Genomic DNA, 5,484 nt, shown 5'->3' with positions numbered 1-5,484 from the left:
TTTTTTTTTTTTGGCTTCGTCTCAGCTCCATCTCTTCTCTCATGCTCACATCATGCAGCAGTGTATTCAGCAACATGGCCTTACAGACCTTTCAAGTGTACAACCAACATTACTGGCAAAAGCCTTGGTGAATTAGAGGACCTCTAGGATATCTTTCTGACCAACAGCTCATAGGGGGCAACCCACCCCTGGTACTGTAAATTTTCTTAACAGGTGTATAGTTTGGGAGCCTCTGTTTTTACCTTACTCAACCATAAATCTCCCAATAATATAGCTATAGCTGGCCTTTGCTTCTTCAGGTATCTTTCAAATGGGTTTCACATCTGTAAAACACTCAAAGGAAGGTAAACATCAATCACAGACAAGGTCTAACACAGCATGGAAAGGTTTATTTATTCACATTTACTGTTTTCTCCATAGATCTTTGTTAGGCACTGTAGCTTGGGTAAGAGGCAATAATTCGGTTAGTTCTTTACTATCTTTAGTTATCCTTTGGGGGTCATTCCACATTTTGGGGATTTTATATGGAGTGTCTTTGTATTTTTTTATGCTTGATACACTTACAGGTGTTGGCTCCAGTTTCCTCACCCTGCACTGGACTAAGGAGGCATGGGTTTCTCCTGTCCCCACTGCATCTGTGGGTTCTCTGAGTCTGGCAGGTCCTAGGTCTGCCTCCTGACTGTAGACATATCTGTCATCTCGCCATTGACCATATCTGGCTGCTGGGGGAGGCCTTGGTAGGAAAAACTGCCTCTACCCCTAGCATAGCCTTTATCAGGAGAGAAATGCATATTATTTAATCTTTGGGGATTCTTAACCACCCCTGTGACATTTTTTATCCTTTGAATGCCTTTTGTAAACTGTTGTTTTGGTTTTAAAGCCTTCCAGAAACTCCTTAGTATAGAATTTGATTTTCTATCAATTTTTTCTCTGGGAATTTGGGCTTGACATAAGTCTTGACACATTTGTCTTTGAGTAACCCAAACGGACCATTTCATCTGTCTGTTTTTTTTTTTTTTTTTTCACATCTACTAATTATTAAGGGGCATATTTTATGCTTTGAAAAGTTATTTTTTTAGTCATTATATTTTTTTTAATTTTTAATAACTATATGATTAGAAGCTTTTCACTCCAGCTTTAACATATTCAGTAACACACTCCAGAGCAACAGTACATCTATTTCACAAGTGGGTACAAGTTTCTAGGTTCACAGTTGAATTAATATAGTTATATATTACTGAACTCAGTATAAGCCCTGTAGGACATAAAATTAGATGAGTTTTTAACCTTTGAAAAAGATCTCGATTTCATTTTAGAATATATTGTTCCTTGCAGAAAGAATCATTGTTTTCGCTACTAACATTGAGATGTTGGCACTTGCGTCTCTAATCTGTATGTATCTGATTATTCCTAGTCATAATTGGTTGCACTTAGATCCTTGGTGTCTGTGTATGTCTATAGAGTCATGGGGCAGGTTTCAATGGTATGTATGGGGAATGGCTGGGGTGCCAACAACACAGCAGATGGTAGCAGGGATATCAGAGTATAAGGGCTCTAGTGAGGGGCAGGGAGCTATTGTAGTGTGCTATCTGGGAACTGGGTGTATAATTGAATGAGATGGTTTGGGATTTTCTGTGTGATACACACACACACACAAAAAAAAAATCAACAATTTTTTTTTTTAAATGTACATTTGAGGCAGAAGCATGGAAATTTATGTCTGGTCTTTTTTATATCCTTTTAAGGTGTTCTGTTATTCTCCGGACACGTTTTACACGTTGGTCAGAGTCACTTAAATCTGCTAAAGTCTCTCTCACTTAACAAAGATCCTAACTTATTAAAGGTCTTAGCAAAACCATTAAAGCTCCATACCATTCTCAAGGTCCCAGTTGAATTAAGCTTTCTTTTATATCTTTAGTGAACACAGTCTTATCTGGCCTAGTGAACTGGGTATCATATATTTCTTTTCTCATACCTAGTTCTCTTGGTAATGCCTGTCCCTCCTTTATAGTCCTTTGGTGGGGGAGGAGTGACTTACAAAGAAAGGAACACTGGACCCCTGGACCCCAGCTCTGCATGGCTCGGCCCACCATCTGGATCATTTTTACCCACTATCTGTCGCATCTCTCATCCCCGCATGCCCATTCACCCCACAGCATTCCGTGAGGGGTCCATGGTGTCCTCCTGAGGTCCCCCGGCACCTCATGGGGTCCGGGGCAGGCTGGCTTGCCTGCTCCCTGTTCCCTGCTTCGCAGAATGGTGCCAAATCCTCTTGTTCCATTCTCTCCCTTCACTAGTCTCCACCCTTCTTCCCAGAGTGCCCTGCACTAGCCCATGGCTCTTCAGAAGTCCAGGAGAAATAAATCGTTTTCAGGCTACAGTCCTCATTTTCAAGCTACAGCTGCCAGTGATTTTTTAATTTTAATTTTAATTTTTGTATATGTTGAATAAGTAAAAGAGACAAATGCAGAGATTTCACTGAAAATACACATATTCTTTAGTTTTCTCACCATTGTAAACATGCACTACTAATACATCCCCAGGATCAAGTGGTAGTTTTGGTCCTGGTATTATGGGGACTTAAATATGCATGTCACAAAATAACAGACACTGTGGCTGGAGTGCTGGCCACATACTAACACTTGGAATTTTACTAGACTCTGCCTTTAAGCTCATAGGCATTTCCAAGTCTTACAGTTAATGAGAATGTAGGTGTTCCCAGCTGCTTCTGCAGATGGCTGGAATTAGGGCAGGCATGCTGCAGTGAGCTGGCTTTGTCTTGTTCCCAGTGTTAGTGACACTGACGCCATTGTTCAGAGAGCTCCGAAGAGGGCATCTGGATCAGCTCTGAAGTGAATTCAAAACCAGGAGCACCAAAATCCCATGAATAAACTCCTGTGCTGGAAGGGGCATTGACTTCCTGCAGTTTCATTGTGATAGTCATTTTCTTAATGGAATTGAGTCACACTGGAAGAGACATTCCTGAATATGCCAGGTGCTGAATGGAATATAATGAGTCAGCTTCCTTTATCTGTCCTTAGGTGGCTTCTGCTTTTTGTCTTGTAAACTAGCTTGCATTCGTTCTTTCTCTCCCTCCCTCCCTCCCTCCCTCCCTCCCTTCCTTCCTTCCTTCCTTCCTTCCTTCCTTCCTTCCTTCCTTCCTTCCTTCCTTCCTCCTGTCTTCCCTCCCTCCCTCCTTCCCTCCTTCCCTCCCTCTGTTCCTCCTTCCCTTCCCCTTTCTTTCTTCTGTTTTCCTCTCCTCTTTCCCTCTCTTCATCCCTCTCTGACCTTCCTTCCCTCTCTCTTCTTTGCTTCTTCCCTTCTCTTCACATTTTAATGTCATGAAAAAAATCTTAAGTGTATTTACCTTTAGCATTTGCTTTAAGAAGATGTTGAGATTTTAATCATATTGAAAATCAAGGCCCAATCATACTTTAAAATGGATTATTTACTTACTTGTTCACTGTGGTTTTGGAAACCATTCAAGTAGGTATTTAACATGAAGTGTGTCATATTTTTATATCATTCTATAATTTGTTAGATTAATTTTCAAAATACCTAATTTAAGATACTAATTTTTACCTTAAAATGTTACCAATTAAATTTTAAAGTGTCATAGGCTAAGAGGCAGAGAAAGTCGGTAGTTTCCAGGCTATGTCAGTAGAGAGGACGTGAGTTATCAAACAAAGGGGCAAGGGACCCTCCCAGCCCTGCTCTCCAACATCACATAACCTGATTCCTGAAGCTAAGGGAAACTGGAAGCAAAATAGCAGTCCCATTGTGGCAGGGATGGACATAGCTCCATGCTGTTGCCTACAGCAGCCTGAGGATTTCCTTTAATTTTTTAGGGACAACAAGTCAGATGAAATCATATCTTTCCTTTGACACAAAAAATGAATTGCTATACAAGTCTGTATGAAACAGAGAAAAGGCTTATTAAAGATATAAAGGTGTTCAAGGAAAGAATAAAGCATGACTGTGGGTTTCTCAATGAAGACACAATTGTCACAGTTTAGTAAAAGGTATTTTCAAGCACAGATTTTAAATATAATGGTTAAAACAAATAAAGGAACTCAAAACAAGTTCAGCTCCTCAAAGAAGTGAAATTTAGTGTCTTAGCATTAACCATATGTACAATTTTGTTGACTCACAAGTTATATCTCAAAGAGTTGCAAGGAATAATTTTTCTCACTCTTTTCTGTTTGAGAAACAAAATGTGTTTATGTATACAGTGTGCTTTAGTTTTGTTTTTCTTTGGTTTGGTTTGCAGGGTCTTTTTGTTTTTTGTTTTTTGTTTTTGTTTTTGTTGTTTGTTTGTTTTTTGAGAGCTGGTTTGCAACTTTCTTTGAAGACCAGGCTGGCCTTAATCTTACAGAGATCCATCTGGCTCTAATTCAGGAGTGCTGGGATTAAAGGGGTGTGCCACCACACCCAGAATATAGTGTATTTTGATCATATCCACCCCCTCCAAGTTTCCCAGGACCACCATTTCTCTGACACATCTCTTTTGCAACTTCATAACTTTTTCTTTTTTAAATCACACTCTGAGTCCAAATAGTGATTTAGTATATATATGCTCCTGGGTATAAGGCCATCTACTGGAGCATAGGCAACCTTTCTAGGGTATTACTCTCAGAGAAAAATGACTCTCCTCCTAGCAGTTATGAACTGCCAATAGCTCCTCTGCGGTGTAGGACTCTATAAGCCCCTGTTCCATCAATGCTGGAATTTTGACTGGCATAATTCTGTGTAGTTTTCACCAAGTAAACACTACTGTTTGACTTAATGAGTACACCAGCCTTGTCATGTCCAGAAGACAGCAATTCACAGCACTCCTCCCTAAATTCCAACTCTTACATTCTTTCTACCTCATCTTCTATGATGATCCCTGAGTCTTACAGGTATTAGCAAGTTGATATAAATGTCACATTTAGGATGGCATAGTCACAATTACAGTATTCTCAAAATTTTAACCAATTATGAGTCTCTGCATTAACTGTTGCCCTCTGTAAAAAAAAAAAAAAAAAAAGAAGGGGTTTAATAGGGTTAGAAACAGCTCACATCTATGGAGATAAACATAAATACTGCAAAGGTAATGTGGCAACAGGAATATTTAGCAAACCAACAATAATAGGATCACCTAGCATATTTGATCACTCTAGGCACACGCTTTTGATCAGGTTTAAAATTGCATGAATTCCCTCCTGTGGAGTAGACCTCAAATCCAGTCAGAAAGGCTATGTTACCCTCATTACAGTCACACCACTATTGCACCAGTGGGAAACCTTGAATAGACTGTTGATATTGTAGCATGCACGGTCTAGTGCTGGGTAAGATCACCAGTGTCTTTTCTCCCTCAGTGGTCTATATAGCACCTTCCAGCACTATGAAACCAACAAGAGGAAGGAAGTTTCTCTGTAAGTTCTAGTGATAGACCCAAGTCCCCCCAAATGATGGACCCAAGTCCCTCCAAAATGATGGATT

Source organism: Nannospalax galili, unplaced genomic scaffold, assembly GCF_000622305.1.
Source record: "Nannospalax galili isolate Female #2095 unplaced genomic scaffold, S.galili_v1.0 scaffold326, whole genome shotgun sequence".
Lineage (NCBI taxonomy): Eukaryota > Metazoa > Chordata > Mammalia > Rodentia > Spalacidae > Nannospalax > Nannospalax galili.
This window is presented reverse-complemented; position numbering follows the sequence as displayed.